Raw genomic sequence first — 17,101 nt, forward strand, 5'->3', positions numbered from 1 at the left:
GCCAGTGGAAACTCTGCAAATGAGAATCGTTCAAGTACCTTTTTTCGTCTTTCCCCCGCTTTAAATGAGCAGAATATGTCATTTGGCATCCAATCGGGAGTTTCCATGGCCTCTCCAGAAGCTCGCACTTTATTTGGTCATCAATGGCATGTATTGTACCGATGTGGATCCCAATATTGCTTTTCGGAAACAGGGTATTGGGCGGGGGTGTTGTTGGATGATCACTCTGAACGCTAAAGGGGTAAACAGAGGATTGCAAAGTGTTAGGAATTTGCAATGGAGTTTGCCCTTGTTAGCCATTGTCAACAGAGCTAATTGAAGAGCTACTTGCAGTTACAGTTACACTATCCGTTCTGCGAGAATTTGAAATGACAAAGCTGTCAAACGTCTTTTCATTCTTCACTGGAACGAAATGTTTGTTTTGACACTTCGGGTCCGGTTGCGTTGCGCAACCCCACCCACTTCCAATGTTTACATCGAACAGGGAGGCGAGAACTAGCTAAAATTTACCGGGTGAACTGTTTCTATGCTATGAGGTGACAAAGAATACTCGAGGCTAGCTTGATACTGGAAAAGCTGTGGAATAAACGTAATGTAAAAAGGTTTTATAGTATATTTACAGTAGTTAGAACATGCGTTAATGCAGACTTCCGTAAGTGCAGTAAAAAAAAATTACAGCCCTTCTAGGGGGGGGGGGAGGCGATTGCCCCCCTCGTCCCCCTGGATCTGCCCCTGAATATAGCGATTAATATAGGGACAAGAAGTATTTTTTTTCTATTAGCCATCAGACTGAATTGGTCAAAAATGACATTTAATAATAGCCAAACCTTTTGTTATTGCTAGAGCCTCGCCCGATTCACTTCTTATTGTTAACTGACACAGCTGCGAATACGAAGTATTGACTTGAATATATTGAAGGTGCTTTATATTTTAATGGTGAATGTTTTCATGAGTGGTTTCTTGTTCAAGAACACATAAAAGGGGGACATAGGTATTACCGACTGTCGATGTCTTGACAAAGGATGTGTAAAGAAATATACAATTGTCTGAAGAGAAGCTGGGTGGCTAGTCCTGCAAAAATAAGGCGCTTCATACCACTAATGGCTCTGGCATTTTTATCCTGGATTGTATTCCGTTGAAAATCAACAACATCTATCAGACTATCATTGAGATGAATCATTTCATTATCAACGGGAGAGCTAATTTAAGTACTCCTCTGTTCCATTGAGTAGTTGAATGTGTAGGTGCCGTTTTTACGAGCAGAGATTTCCTATTGATAGAACGAAACATATTCCTTATTTTACATATTCATATTCCTTGTATTTTAAGGTGAGATGCATTTTATTTTGTATTTTACTTGTATTTTAAGTGATTGTATCCACTCCTCATCCTCGCCATTCACTGACCAATCGTCTGGTTTTACTTTTAAATCGTATGTACGATCTTTTCTTAGGATATCCAAAGTATATTTCAGATTACAATCAACAATAGTAACTTCATACTTTCCCTCAAATTTGATAGCTGAGGAGAGTTTTGTCCAAAAACTTTTGTTTATTTAAATCGTCGCAGACATTTAATATGAGACATTTGATATGAATGTCACATAAAAATCATTAGACATTTTGAACGTCGTCAGCGGCAATCCAAGAAATAAAATCCGAGCTTTATCCTAACCAACGAACAAAAAACTGTCTATTACCTTTCTGTGTTCTACACTTTAATATCTTTTCAATTTGATACACTCCATTATTTCAAAATTTTTTCAATAACCGACATATCATAACACCATATTCATAAAACCGCCATAAATCTCGTTATCTTTCATATCACGGAGACGATACGTTAAAGGTTTAGTATCTAAGAATTTTGACTCTTTAAAAAGTTCAGTGGAGAACAAGGATTTACTCTTTTCAAAAATACTATTTGTTTGATTGATTCGAACTACATCACCAATATTAAATTTTATCTTCGCAGCCTTTTCATTGGATATTTTCTTAAAGAAAAATGTCAAGTGTATTAGTAATGTGATGAACTTCTAGAGGGCTATGATTGGACAAGGATCGATGAGAATGTTAATTATAAATCAACATGATTTTATCTAAATCTGGAATAAAAGCAGCAGTATTTTTCAATATAAAATATCTTGAAATTGCAAATCAACTTGTTCTTATCAAGTGTTAAACCAATATCACTTTTTCCTATCTTTTTGTTAAGCCAATACCGCTTTTTCATCGTAGTCATATGATAGAGTATCATACAACTATGTTAGAGTATTGTATTACATTTCAGTAAAACCTTCTTTGCACATGGATTAATGAATTTACTACCCTGATTTGTTTGAAGTTTTCTATAAGAGTTTTGGGCAAACATTGATTCAAGGGCTCTCGCAATTTAATTGGCACTCTTTGAACGCATTGGAATGGAATACGCATAGCGATTAAAAACACAGACTACAAGTAAATACTATGTCGCCAACTTCTTTTCAACTCCAGTGACTCGGGCAATTGTGTTAGGGGAACTTAAACTTCTCGCTTCACCAATATTTTCATGAAATCTTTTCAAAACTTTAGCCATATTGAACCGAATCGCGATGTGAAGTGTCGGCTACCCTTTTGCATACTATATGGAGTGGTACGACGCTTTTGTTCAATACTTTTTAATTCATCACCCCCACTTGCTGTGCCTACCGAAAATGATATATCTTTTGATATTTCTCCAAATTCCATTATTCGTTTTAAAACCTGATTATTCACAACAAGACTTTTTGGAAGGTTTGATGACTTTAAAAATGTATACAAATGTTTCACGTCTTGTACGATTTGTAATCAAAATTGATATAAAATCAATAAAATTTTAAGTATTGCCTGCATTATAACCTCATTCTTTTTTCTCAATTTGTAAATGTTCATTGCTCGCGAGATAAGTTAAGATTCTTTTACTTTGCTCACGATACGAATGAGGCATTAGGTCTTCCACATTTGATGAAAGTTTAAATAAATCTTCTTCTTGTTTTGGCGTTTTCAAAGTTTCAGATTTTCGGAAGTTGGAGCTTGATCAATGGCGTTTAATTTGAGCGGTCTTTCATTTCATGGTAGGGTTTACGCTTATCTACAAGTCAAAGGGAATTTTGAAGCAGAATTATTTTTTCGTAGTCGGCGATTGTTTCATTGTTAATAAATTTATCAAGATTATCTTCTTTTTGTGAAAGAGCGAGTTCAATTGGAGTCAATTTTTAAGGTTTACCCATTTCTAGAGAATAGTGTTTACAAGTCCTGCGATTATCGGTAGCAACAATGAAAAGAAACTACCGCCCACTTGAACAAGCCGTTAGCTTTTAAAATATGTTCCTTTCTTTTCGAAAGCTAGGGCACGTACAAGTTAACTATGTTGCTTTGTCTGTTGCTTAACACTTTCTGGCAGTTTAACCTTGCCTTCAGTTAAATTTGAACAAAGCTCAGTAAGAAGTTTAATAAATTCATTGTTAATGCCATGTTTGAGTAATGCTTTCTTAAGCTGGGGTTTTGAAATACCTAGAACAGAAAATAAATGTCTGTTTTCATGTAGCTTCTACAGCGTCATGATGACGACTAATGGACCTTTTTTACTATTCACGAGTAAATATACTGTAATTTCATTATCAAAAATATTCGAGACTTCTCGTAACTCTTCGGGAGTATTTTGATTGATATCAAATATATTGTAACCATAATTGTCACACACTATAGCAATAATAAGATATCCTTGGGACTTACTAAAAAAAACTTTTATCACGATTTTGAATTATCTTCTTTAAAAGTGTTGTCTTGCCAGATATTAATGCTCCACAAAAAAAAGATCTGAAGGGCATTTTAAAGTGATACATACTCCTCCCATTTCAAAATTCAACTGACCGATCCTAAAATAAATCTGTTGAATAAATAGTTCTAAAATAGAATATATGGTTTCTTTAATACATAAATAAATGCACTAAATTAAAAAAAATATTATTTACACAAAATGGACACTCGAACATATTTACAGACACTAAAACGACATTAAAAAAACACTTAGAAATGAATCTCCCCAGGGGGTCAGACACGACTGGGCTCTTCCGGGCGTCAGAACGGTGGCCGAAAGGCAAGAAATGGATCTCCCCAGGGGGTCAGACACGACCGGGCTCTTCCAGGCCTCAGAACGGTGGCCGAAAGGCACCGATACGGTCGTGCGATGATGGTAAGTTAAAATTATAGTATTTAGAACTTTTTAAAACAATAGTTCCGCTTTGCGCAAAAATTGAATACAAAAATAAATAAAAAACACTATAAATGACTAGAAAACACACATTGCTGAACTGGTGATTGATCGGACCCCCTCCCATCAACTATTGAGCTTTCTCCAGACCAAAAGGCCGCCTGTAATCCAAGTATACGTTTCGATCTGAAGTAAGGTAGTTACCGTTTGGTAGTACTCTGGCACCGTCCGTGCGTACATAGACTTTGTCCGATGGCCAACGCGGCATTTTTCTTTACTCGAACTGTATAGTTTCTAAATATTAAAGAGTGAATTTTCATGACACTCGCTGTCGGAACTAAATAATTTTTTACACAGTTACTGTAAACACTCATATTTAAATTTAATTTTACGTAGTGTGAAGGCACCCCTTTGCAGCTTGTTTGATATCCTCATTGTGTGTTTTCAGACAGTACACCTTTGAACCTGCAAGCACACCTTTGGATATCCAGTTGCTCCCTATCTCAGATTTTAGAAATAATAGGCTTATTTGGACCCGGCGCTTCACTACATCCATGTAAATGGACTAGCCCCAGTTGATGTAGTCCATTCGAGAGCTAATGTGCGTACCGTTTTCCAAATCGTCCAAAAGATTATCTGTCTTAACTTTTAACAGGAGTGAATCTGTGTCTCAATAATGCTCTTGAATTTGTACCTCCCCCGGCAACTGGAGCTTACACATGTTGTAATGAAATTCCAACATATTTTTTTTATTTCTAATATAAAACTGCCCGTGGCAATGTTTTTATTTAAAACTACGGTTTTCTACGGTTTTATTTAAAACTACGGTCTACGATTTTTTCTATGTAAGAGGACCATAATGGAGTTTGTGATCTTGAAGGATGTGAAATTCGGATCTCCAATGATTGGGACACGTTCTATTGGGTCGTTCACAACATTACAACGACTTACTACCGAAGGCCGAATTTACTATGACTTTAAAGACATCTTTTTCGATCTTTGTCTTTACCTCATATTGTTTACTGACAAAAGTGTCAATAAACGTCTTCATAAATGGCTTCTGATCAACCTGGAGGGCTCTATGAATCTTTTTGTCCTTGAAACTATTGGCCAGCATCCATCGCAAAAGAACGTGGGGTGTGCAACAATATTCTGTTTCGGTTGAAGATCGGCAATAAGCTTTTATTTTGGAGGTGTTTGGTTAATACCCCCATTCTCTATCAAAGATAAATTATAAGGACACAATGAATCCTGAGACACTGATAAATTTATGCTCAGGAAAGTCCGTTACTGAGTCATTAAGCTCCATTCAAGTCGGTGATCTGACCTATTTTTTCATCACCGATTTTCAGAATTAAATCTGCCACCAGATGAGGAGTTGAAAAATAATACCTCAAATCTAACCCAAATTCCTTGTAAGTATTATCCATGTTTGTACAGACAATATCCAGCAACGTCAATACATCACTTACCAGGGACATTTTACACTAATCCTCCCCATTTTTGCATCCTCCCTTGGCCCAAACTTTCTTGAGCAAATTCATAGTCAGCAGCAGTCTATTGACGATCGTGAATTTGAAGCATTAAACGCTTCGATAGGCAGCAACTATTTTCAAGTAGCCTCGATATGGAGTTGTAGTACTAATACAGGCATATGCCCTTACACGTTAATAAATCATACATTTAATCATTTGGAAAGTGCTTTTAGAGACGGGGGAAACTGTTAAATTCTTCGCTTTTTTGTACTTGAATTAGTTCACTAAGAGATTTGGGAAAAAAGCTATAGGAATTAAAAAAACACATTTTATTCAAGTAGGTATTACCATTTTCAAATATTTTCTATTTGAATTCTAAGAGAAATAACTTATCAGATGATTTTGGTATTATATTATAAAAAAGACAAATATATCCGTGTTCCATCTACAACTTCAGCTTTCTTCAAACGTGCCAATGCTGGCAATATAAATTTCAAATCATAGTTGAAATTGTGCATGTAAACTGGTAGAAAGTATTCGTCTAGCTTTTACATTACATGATTTGTGTGCCACCCCCTCCCCAAAAAAGCTACTCCCTCCCGATAGAATTGGATTACTTGAGTGATCATGGTCGCGGACTGCCATATCCCCACTACCCTCAATAATTTTATTCTTCAGAACAACATATATCTTTATTTTTAATGGCTAGCTTATTTTCTGGTGATTGAGTCATTTGATAATTTGTATTGCGCAGCCTTAAAATTGACTTTTTAGCTGTTATAATAAGTGAAACCATAGCTCTGCCACCCAATGTCTCAAATACCTCTACAAATTGCAAGATATTACCCGAGTCTCTTTTCCCTTGGGAAAAAGAAACTACAGTGTCTTCGTGTTATTTAACATGAGTAAAATTTGATAGATCGCACATATCCATGAGTTTAGATAACTTCGAAGACTAAACTGCCTTCCCATGACGAAAATATAACAGTTCAAAATAGGGATGAAACCTTTTAATCGACGGTGAACAACATATACAGTCTTCATCATATACAGTGTTCATCAAAAAGGTTTTACTGCTGATGATATTGTTATATCGTGTGATATTGATGATATTGTTGATATTGATACACTATATTGTTCCTTTAAACAATTAAGATCTATTTTAGGAAGCTCTGCCCCCTCCCCACCACAATTAACTGCAAAATTTTATAAATATGTCTTACTAACTTCATCTCCTCACTTCAGGGTTATTTCAACTTCAGGGTTAATGCTCTGCAACGAGGACTGAATACTTGAAGTACTCTAAGCCCGTAAAGAAAGAGGAGTGTTGTTCACCTCTACAAGCCCTCAATGCACAATACACATACTATACAGCATCAAGAATTATATTTTCGAAAATTTTTCTTCCTCTTCCCCCCTCTGAAAAAAATAGTTTTTTTAATTTTGGAACATTAGTGTCTAAATTTTCTATAAGTAAAACAACTGACCCACTCCCATTTTCAATATAATTTTCTACCATATTAATAATACTACCCATCAATCCCGAAAAAACGCCCTCAAAAATATGTAAGTCCGAGTGAAGTGTCCGCCTCTACTTTGTAAGTTATGCGAATACACATCCCCCGTCTTTTCATCAATAAAATATGTTTTGTGCAATAGATGCTTTGACGCTGACCCTACCTCACAGGTCCCGAATCTCGTTTTCGAGAAGTGCCCAAATCTTGCTGACATATGTGGATGCTATTTTCACGGTATCTGTACAGGGGGTGAGCCGGCACCCCTTTGTTTTGGTTCCCCCATATCACTGTGAGTGATCGGCACCTGTTCATCTAACACCCTCTCGACCTCACTAGGTGGCACTTGTTCTAACAGATTGTCCAATAATTCAGCACTGAGGTCGAGTTCCCTCGCAAAACTATCCACATCAAAGTTGGGGAAAGCATACTAAAAGGACTCACCCGTGTACTATAATCTCCCCACAGTCAATTTTCCGTGGTTGCGTACATGCATTGTCACAAAATTGCGATGATAATGCCGGTATGTGAACCCAGAAAATAATAAGAGCTTATTATCTCATTCAAACAGTCCTTAATTTCGTCATTTGAAAGAATTTATATTAGGCTGAAAGAGAATAGAATAGTTAAGAGTGAGCCTTCGGATGTATTGAGACCATACTACTCACTAAAGGTGTAATGACCATACATCGGCAATATAACCCTTCGGGTGTATTTAGACTACACTACCAGTTACAAATTTAATAAACAAAAATTACCTCGTATGTTGTCCCCATTTACGTTTCAGGTATTATATTGTTCTAAAGAGTATTAAAAACTTTCTGAGGAGGTATTGACATCCACTGCTGCCTCTCCTTTTTCCCCGAAGACATAGACCGGCAGATTCTTGATCCCTGCTGGGAGATCATCATTGTCGACCTGAAAAAAGAGAAAAAAATTTCAGTCCCTTTGAATTTTATTTTAACTGTGAAAAAGAATATTAACCTAAGGCTCTTCAACCACCCTTCTTAAGTAATGGGCCAGGGCCTGTTAAGTTCTCATCTCCAAGTTCTTTTCTGAGTTGGTTTATTTTTCCCTTCTTATAGGGAAAAATTTTCAACAGTAATTCATTATTTTTTAGTAGTGAGAAGATCTTTTTTACTATTTCTCTCTTAGGAGGGGCGAGGGGGCTCCTCATATTCCTCTTCTTAGAGGCAACAGTAAAACTCTACTAAAATATTTTTCATATACTTAAGCTTTCTTGAATAAAAAACCTATTGGGCAAACCCCCCATAAATACCTCTTCTAAGAACGCTTTTCTAAAGTAGAATGCAGGATCTTAAGAGGAAACCTTGTTTTCAATACACTACAAATAGCTAAAAGCATGGCGAAAAGTTCATTGTGTTGCGGAGCAACACTACTGCTTTCGTAGTTTTTTTTTTGTTTTTTTTTTCACCGTGATCAGCGACCTGTAGCTCCGAAGTGGTAAGAGTTGAAAATTTGAGATTTTTCAGAGGGAAGGGAAACGTAAAACAGAGTAAAAAAGTTCCAGAGAAGTTCCTAAAATTTCTAACAGTTTTCCATAAAAAAAAATAAAACCGTTTTTTCTTAGAAACTGTGCGATCGATGTTTGGCGTCAAGTTAAGACGACCCTAGCTTCGGAAATAAACTTGTTAGAAATACAGTTATGCTGAACTCATGTAGAAATTTCATTTGTCTCTTCGAGAACCGGAGCACAAAATTCCGTAGCTCTTACAGATTTCCCGGAAATAATTCCGGAAAAGTCCATCTCGTTCCGATTTTTTTTGGAATTTTCTCAAATTTTCGATTTTGATGTTTCTTATATTTTTATCGAGTAGTGCTATGAAAAGTATGCAAGAAGAAGTGAAGTGTTCTATATACCAAGTTGCTTCGTTCTCTAAGAAATAATTTCCGAAGTTTCGACGTTCTAGAGGTAACTTCTGTTCTGGACCAGCTAAATTTTTTTTTTTCCAACACGGTTCGACAGGTCTCGATCTCCTAACAACTGGAGCTTACAATAGTTTCTCCGAAACAAAATTCCTTCTTTGGGTTTTTTCTATTTGGAAGTTTTGTCATGCCCTCGGGGCAATTTAAATTTTTTGGTGAATTTGGTTTGTTTTATATTTTCCTAGTTTAGACCATCAAAAGTTAAGCAGAAAACTATAAGACGTTATTTCCGTATCTCTTTCAGATTTCCCGGAAATAATTCCCGAAATATGCGTCACGAAACATAATACTTCGAATTGGCGTCAAGTTAAGACGGCCCTAGTTTCGGAATTAAACGTTTTAGAGATAAAATAATTATGAACTCATATAGAACTTTTATTGATGTTTTCGAGAACTGAAGCATGAAATCCCGTAGCTCTTACAGATTTCCCGGAAATAATTCCGGAAAAGTCAATCTCGTTCCGATTTTTTGAAATTTTCTTAAATTTTCGATTTTGATGTCTATTTTATTTTCATCGAGTAGTGCTATGAAAGTTATGCAAGAAGAAGTGAAGTGTTCTTTATACCAAGTTGCTTCGTTCTCTTAGAAATAATTTCCGAAGTTTCGACGTTCTAGAGGTAACTTCGGTTCTGGGCCAGCTAGAATTTTTTTTTCTCGTTTATTTCTGGACCAGCTAAACATTTAGCAAACTCAGTTTAGTAGGAGCTCGAAATAAAACCATATCAAAGATGCTTCAAGATAACAATCGAAGCCGCATTAGAAAAATGTCCTCTAAAGGACATAATCGAGACTGTTGCTCCGCAACTGTGTCCCGTAGGGCACAGTTGCACGTGTTGCTCCGCAACTGTGCCCTAAGGAACAGGGCACAGTTGCTGCAACACTTCCCGTTGCACAGGCAACGGAGGTCTAGTTTCCTTTAGAACCGAGGGGGTTCTCAAAACTATTGAAAAGGTTTTTATAGTAACCTAAAAGGAATGTGTTACTTTTTAAAGATGGGGGTTAACATTAATATTATTAATAGTTTCCAAAAAAAATTAGTTTTTAGCGAAATGCCATTCAAAGAATGGTTGCTTTTAGAATCAACAGGATCCTACTTATTTCTCCCATGCCATGAAAACATTGAATTTCTATCGGTAATTAATAACCTTTATGAGAAATATCAATAAATTTACCCTTACATTAAGATCAACACCTTGCGTGTGGAGTGCCGAAGGGGTTACATCATGGCCTTGCAAGGTGGGCATAGAAGACCCCACAACTTGACTTTCATGGGACTTAGGGAGCAAAGGAGTAACATTCTCCTCTTGCACGTGGACGACAGAGGTCCCTGAATCGTGATTGTATAGTGCGGGTTCATTCTCACCTTGTATGGAGGGCGTAGAAGGGCCGGCATACATGATGATCGAAGGTTTTTTGGGGGTCACAGAGGGACAGCCAATTTCGCCATGTATTGGGACCGTGTCCAGACTTTGCAGAGCGGTTGTTGTTGGATCGCATGCCCTTGTCCTTTTTTGAGGAGGGGGACATTGGTCAGGGTTTTCCTTAAAAAGTAATGAAGTACTTGTTTTTCATGTAGCGAAAAAATACATCTTATTTTCAACATGTAACCACTTAAATTTAACTCATTGCACCCCTACCCCTTTTATTTCCATGCTAGAAAACCATAGTTTTAAGGATCCCGTGATGATAAAACAAACTTTTTCAAAGAAAAGTAAAGAATTCTATCCACCTTGGTATTTTACTATTCCTCAATTATATTTTTTTATTTTATTCTCACTATAATAGAGCTTTAAATGTTTTATACAATGAACTTTAAATGTAATATTTAAACACATCCTCGCCCTCATTTATCATTGTCAGAAACCCACCACCTCTACAACTCAAATTTTTATGCAAGTAGTTTTTCAAAGAAAAGTTTTAAAAATATGCCATTATTCGTCCGTCTGAGAAAACAGGGTTTCGCGCTTATTTATTTAAAGAGTTATAAAATAGGTTTGGTACACGCCTCAAACTATCTTCTCGGGGTATACGTTACCCAGTAGTCGCATCTCATTCTCCTAACCCTTTTCCAAGATACTAAAAAGTAGCTAAATTAGAATTTAATGAGAAATACGCAAGAGGAAAAAGGTTACAAAATCACTAAACTTCAGGGTTACAACTAGTAGAGGAGGGGGCTCATTATTATTGTTGAAAAAGGACGATTGTTTGCATTTATTTAGTATAATGAAAGAATATTATTCACTCCCTTTCATTGACAAAATACATTTATGTAAGCGTTTAGGCTGATTGTGTTTGTTATTTGTCTGACTACATTTATTTCACAGACAACGGGATACGTCTCCTCCTATGTAATAGTAGCTGTCGGGGAGAAAATAGGCCTGTTCATCATTAAGGGTTTATTCCAGCTAATACATGTTTTACTAGCCTGTTTGAAAGAGTTTTTGATGAATTTAGGGAGAAAACAGGGTTATTCTATCGCCCCGCTCTTTACGCTAAAGTTTGACTATTTCTCTCAACTTTACTTTTTAAAACAGTAAACAATTTTAGAGTAAAGAGCGGGGTGTTGAGGAAGGAACAGCCCCTTTCATACATGGAGTAATTTCTGTTCGTTTTAAGTTTTAATATTGCTCCTTACTTTCAGTTAAAAAAAAATTGTTTTTTTATTTAATTTCTGAATGTTTTTGAATTAATGCATGAATTGATTTTGGCTCTCCGCACATGAATAGTTAAAACGAAATTTGCATATTAATTTATTTTTATGGCTAAATGGCTTTCTCATACTTTGATCGGACTATTTTGAGAAAAAAGAAGCGGGGGAGTAGGCCTAGTTACCCTCCACTTTTTTGATTATTTAAAAAGGCAACTAGAACTTTAAATTTTTTACGACCGTTTTTATTAGTAAAAATATACGTAACTTACGAATTATCTTACATAACAAACTTCTATATTCGTATGTTTTTATTACGTATCTGGGGGAATTCACCCCCTCGTCAGTACCTCGCTCTTTACACCAAAGCTTAAATTTTGTCCCAATTCCTTAAGAATGACTTCTGAATCACAAAGGCCATAGAATAAATAGCTGAAATTAATCAAATTTCTTTAGCGTAAAGAGCGAGGTATTAGGAGGAGGTGAACCCATCATATGCGTAATAATTTTGGTTTGTTTTAAGTTTTAATGCTGCTCCTTACTTTCAGTTGAAAAAATCTTTTCATATTTATTTTTTCATTGTTCTTTAAAAAAGTACTAAAAAATCCTGCACCCCTTCATGGAAATTTTCTTCCCCCGTGACAAATTACTCCATGGAAAGTTCCCCCCGTATAATCCACTCCCTTCAAACCCTCCCCCAACCAAAAAATCCCCCTGAAAGCGTCTGTACACTTCCCAATAGCCATTACTATATGTGAACACTGTTCAAAGTTTATAACATGCATCCCCTCCTACGGGGACTGTGGGGGAGTAAGTCGTGCTCAAAGACATAGTTAAAAGGTTTTTCGACTATACTGAATAAAATGGCTATCTCAGAATTTTTATCGGGTGACTTTGGCGAAAAATGAGCGTTGGAGGGGGCCTAGGTGTCCTCCAACTTTTTACGTCACTTAAAAAGGGCATTAGAACTTTTAATTTCTGTTAGAATGAGACCTCTCACGACATTCTAGGACCACTGGGTCGATACGATCACTCTTGGGAAAACAACATAAAAACAAAAAAACAAACAAATAAACACGCATCCGTGATCTGTCTTGTAGCAAAAAAATGCAAAATTCCACACTTTTGTTGATAGGAGCCTGAAACTTCTACTATAGAATTCTCTGATATGCTGAATCTGACGGTGTGATTTTCGTTAAGATTCTATGACTTTTAAGGGGTGTTTCGCCCTGTTTTCTAAAATAAGGCAAATTTTCTCAGACTCGTAACTTTTGATGAGTAAGTCTAAACTTAATGAAACTTAAATATTTAAAATCAGCATGAAAATGCAATTCTTTTGATGTAACTATTGTTATAAAATTCCGTTATTTAAAGTTTCGGTTACTATTGAGCCGGGTCACTCCTTACTACGGTTTGTTACCACGAACTGTTTGAAAACATGGGATCTAAGATTCAATACTGGCTTGTGGATAATGCTTATTTGGATAAGATATGAGAATCCATGCTGAGATCATCCTAAGATTCCATACTTACCAAAAGCATTGCCTCTAGTACATCTAATAATTATGATTAGATCAAGATGATTATAATGCATAGAAAGGCAAAAGCCATAATGAGCCTTAACAAGTTCATTTTCCCTAACCTTGAAGCAGCCTAAGCATAACCTCCCTATACTATAAGACAAAAAGTCCAGAAAAAGCAAAAGACGAAGGATTTAAAAGATGAAAAAAAATTCTTATAAAAAAGAATCAAATATAAAGAATATATCAAATGTAGAATCAAAATGTAGAATATATCAAATATAGAAATATAGAATCAAATATAGAAGGTCCAAAGACGATCCACAAATTTGAATTGACATGAGTTGAGTTTTAAGTTGATTTCTCACAATATAGATAAATATATAGTACAGTTCATTTTAAATATAAAAAATGGTAATTGAGTGGGACATGATGAATTATCAACAAATTTGTTAAAGAGTATTGCCGGAGTTATTTTTGAACCACTTATCCACATTTTCAATTTGAGTATCCATTCAGGTATATTTCCTAGTAGATGGAAAATTGCCCGAGTAATTCCGTTGTATAAACAAGGCGATAAATCTGATGTAAGTAATTATCGTCCAATTGCAATTTTATCGCCATTATCTAAAGTGTTGGAAAAAATTTTAAAAGAAAGGATTTCTAGCTATTTAGACAAAATAAATTTCTTTACCAAATATCAATTTGGATTTAGGGCAAACCGTTCGACAGAACAAGCAGTTGCAGCTCTTTTATTAGAAATAAATGATTGTTTAGATGATGATTTCCATGTGGCTACTGTTTTCTATGATATAAAAAAAGCATTTGACACTTTAAATCATGAAATTCTTCTTGAAAAAATGATAAATTCCGGCATAAGAGGGAAAGGATTGCAAATTATTAAATCATACCTATGCGGACGCAAAATCACAGTAAATGTCGGAGGAAAAATGACTAATTTAAAAAGTCTTATTGATATTGGTGTCCCCCAAGGCTCAGTATTAGGTCCACTTTTATTTTTGATCTATATTAATGATCTTCCCCGAGGTTTGCATGAGAACATTAGCCATGCAGTTCTATTTGCAGATGATACAGCTATAACAGTTAAAGCTAGGGATTCATTGACATTGATCGAAAATCTGACTATAAGTGTTACCTCAGTTAATCGATGGTTTGTTTCTAATAAACTAGTACCGAATTTTAAGAAAACTAATTTTATGGTTTTTGGTCGTTCAAAACGTTCCACTCGAGAGATTTCTTGTGAGGAACTACAGGTTGGTGATCAAAAAATTTGTAGGGTCCAATCATATCGTTATTTAGGAGTTTTTCTTGATCCCCTTTCGTCATTTCATGGTCATATTGAGTATTTAAGATTAAAACTTGCTCAAAATATTGGGTCAATGTACCGTGTGAAGAATATTTTTCCTTTTACCATTTTAAGAATAATTTACCACTCTCTAATTACTTCTTATTTGAATTATTGCTCAGTTGTATTACAGGTACTACAAAATAGGGCAATAAGAATACTTGGGAATTTCTTACATCGACCTTCAAAACTTGAAAATGTTTCGGAAACTAAAACATTATTCCTCTTCTTAAATTCGTCGGATTTAAATGAAATACGAATATTAAATACTTCCATATGGCATTTTCAAATCCAAAATTCTAAAAATTATTTCTATGAAAAATCTCTGTTAATTTTACTTCCTCGTTCGGATTGTCGGAGGTCTAGGATGTATCGAATTCCTTTTGTAAGCTCTGAAAGATCAAGGTTTTCGATTAGATACCAAATACCCTTCATTGCTAACAATTATAAGTTGAATGATAAAATTCTGTTTGGTCCATCCCAAAAATCTCAGCTAAAATCTCAGCTAAATTTAAAAAAGCAAATATTAAAGGTTGTTTGCTAAAATTTTGATTATTCACCATTGATGATGGAAATTTAAATTATTTGATCTTCTTATTTGTGTGTTTGTTTTTGTGTCCCTGTGTCTGGGATGGCCTCTCACGCCCCTCCTGCCCGATATTTATATATTTACTTATCTTTTATGAGTTTTTTTTCTATTTTGTGTGTCTTCTACCGTATTATATTTTGGAATCATTATTATGATGAGATGTTGATATTTTTTCTTATGTTTTTGCACTGTCCCAGCCTTACGAGCTCTGGTCTCTGTTGGGGCATAATATTGTTTGTGTATTTTTTGAGTTAAATAAAGAAAAGTTGAGTTGAGTTGAAAGGCTAGGGGCCACACATAAACGAATATAAGAAACAAGATAATCGCTAACAAAATACATTACAAAGCCAACGGAAACCGAATACAAAGCGAAAAATACCTAACTTAGAGACAAATAACTTCACCGTAAAACTTCCCCTTCTTTACAAGCATTTATCTCTATACATACCGTCTCGAGTTATTATTATCGGGCTTCTACTTTGAAGAATATCGAGAAGCAGCAAATCAATCCCATGTAAATTATTTGTACCTGAAATCACAAATCGCCGAGTACTCTCGACGATATGGTCCAAGATCTCATCATCCCACTTACAGAGGGGACAAACATACCCGCCTTTGGAGATCATACTTTCTATATCAAGTACCATTAGCCTGTTTTGGATTGGAAGGCAATTTGGTAGTACATGAATCCATCGACATAGTACCTTTACGGTAAATTGAGTTTAAATAAATATGTGTATTACGTAAGGCTCTTATAAAGAAAACGAATAAAACAGAGGAAGTTTGCAATAAACTTCTTTTAAGCTAAATATTATGAAGCAGGTTCAAAGACGAGCTAATAAGTTGATTTGACATGATTTGAGTTCAGTTTTGACCTGTGAATTGATTCCTGAGACCGTCAAACCGAGCTTTCTCATAAAGAAGAAGGAGATTACAATTATAAAAAGGTTTTTACAAGGTTAATAAGAAAAGAATATCATGAAGAAGGTTCAAAGACTAGCTGTAAAATGGATTTGAGTTGATACCCAAGTGTATAAGACCAAAGGTACTTATAAAGTAGAAGAAAAAGAAGAATTACAAAAAGGAAGGTTCTTATAAGAAGAGTCTTATAAGAATATTCAAAGACGAACCACTAATTTGATTAGACTTGAGTTGATTCATGAGAACCCTTATTGCCATGGACTAAAACAGCTAAAGCTTCCATCCCTTTTTTATACACTTTTGCGAGGTGACTTTACTTCTCAAAATGATAATGTTTCCTCTAGCCTCTTTGTCCCTGCTAATTGTTCTGAGATACATGGTAATGCAAAGAAGCTAAAAAAGTTTTACACCGCAAAGCGAACACGAGCCAACTGTTTCTCATTTCACGTTATAAACAAATGGGATTCTCCATCCGATGAAACAATTACTTCTTGCAGCATTAAGGGAAGCTTTGTCAAAGCGAAAGTATATTTGAGAAGCGGTAGAAAGCAAATTAAAGTGTATATGTGTTCTGTCAGTGTTTTCTATATATGACGACCAACAGCATGTTTTATTCGTTAGTATAATTTTCCTCGCATTTGTAATTTATGAAATTGGAGTTGAGTACAGGATCAAAATCCTTGGATGGCTCTAGAACAATTTCAGGTAAAATGGCATTTTTACATTTGAAGTAATGTTTTTGATTGGCTGAAGAAATCTCTGGGTTTGTTAGTGAATCAATAAGAGATTTTCTAATTGAAATTCTTTATATTTGTAAAGAATGGGTTGAAAAGGAAGTAAAAATAGATGAGAATTATCAAATATCAGGCTAATAAATATATTGATTGTGTC

At 35.3% G+C, this 17,101-nt stretch overlaps 1 protein-coding gene and 1 long non-coding RNA gene across 7 annotated transcripts in view; one reads left to right on the forward strand and one right to left on the reverse strand.

The window, feature by feature from the left end:
- LOC136042157 (uncharacterized) overlaps positions 1–17,101 on the forward strand; it is a 276,004-nt gene that overhangs the window by 163,645 nt on the left and 95,258 nt on the right. The window contains exon 1 of one of the 6 annotated variants that reach the window (XM_065727080.1): positions 16,629–16,915. The exons of the other annotated variants lie outside the window; for them this stretch is intronic. The gene's annotated coding sequence lies outside the window, so the exon portion shown is untranslated. Of the gene's footprint in view, positions 1–16,628; positions 16,916–17,101 lie in introns of those variants that run through there. 6 annotated transcript variants of the gene reach the window in all.
- The window catches only part of LOC136042159 (uncharacterized), a 60,072-nt gene that overhangs the window by 41,084 nt on the left and 1,887 nt on the right, over positions 1–17,101 (reverse strand). Inside the window, exon 2 of the long non-coding RNA XR_010621189.1 lies at positions 7,978–8,137. This is a non-coding gene — a long non-coding RNA (uncharacterized LOC136042159). The remainder of the gene's footprint in view (positions 1–7,977; positions 8,138–17,101) is intronic.

This window comes from Artemia franciscana, unplaced genomic scaffold (genome assembly GCF_032884065.1).
Source record: "Artemia franciscana unplaced genomic scaffold, ASM3288406v1 PGA_scaffold_73, whole genome shotgun sequence".
NCBI classification, from domain to species: Eukaryota; Metazoa; Arthropoda; class Branchiopoda; order Anostraca; family Artemiidae; genus Artemia; species Artemia franciscana.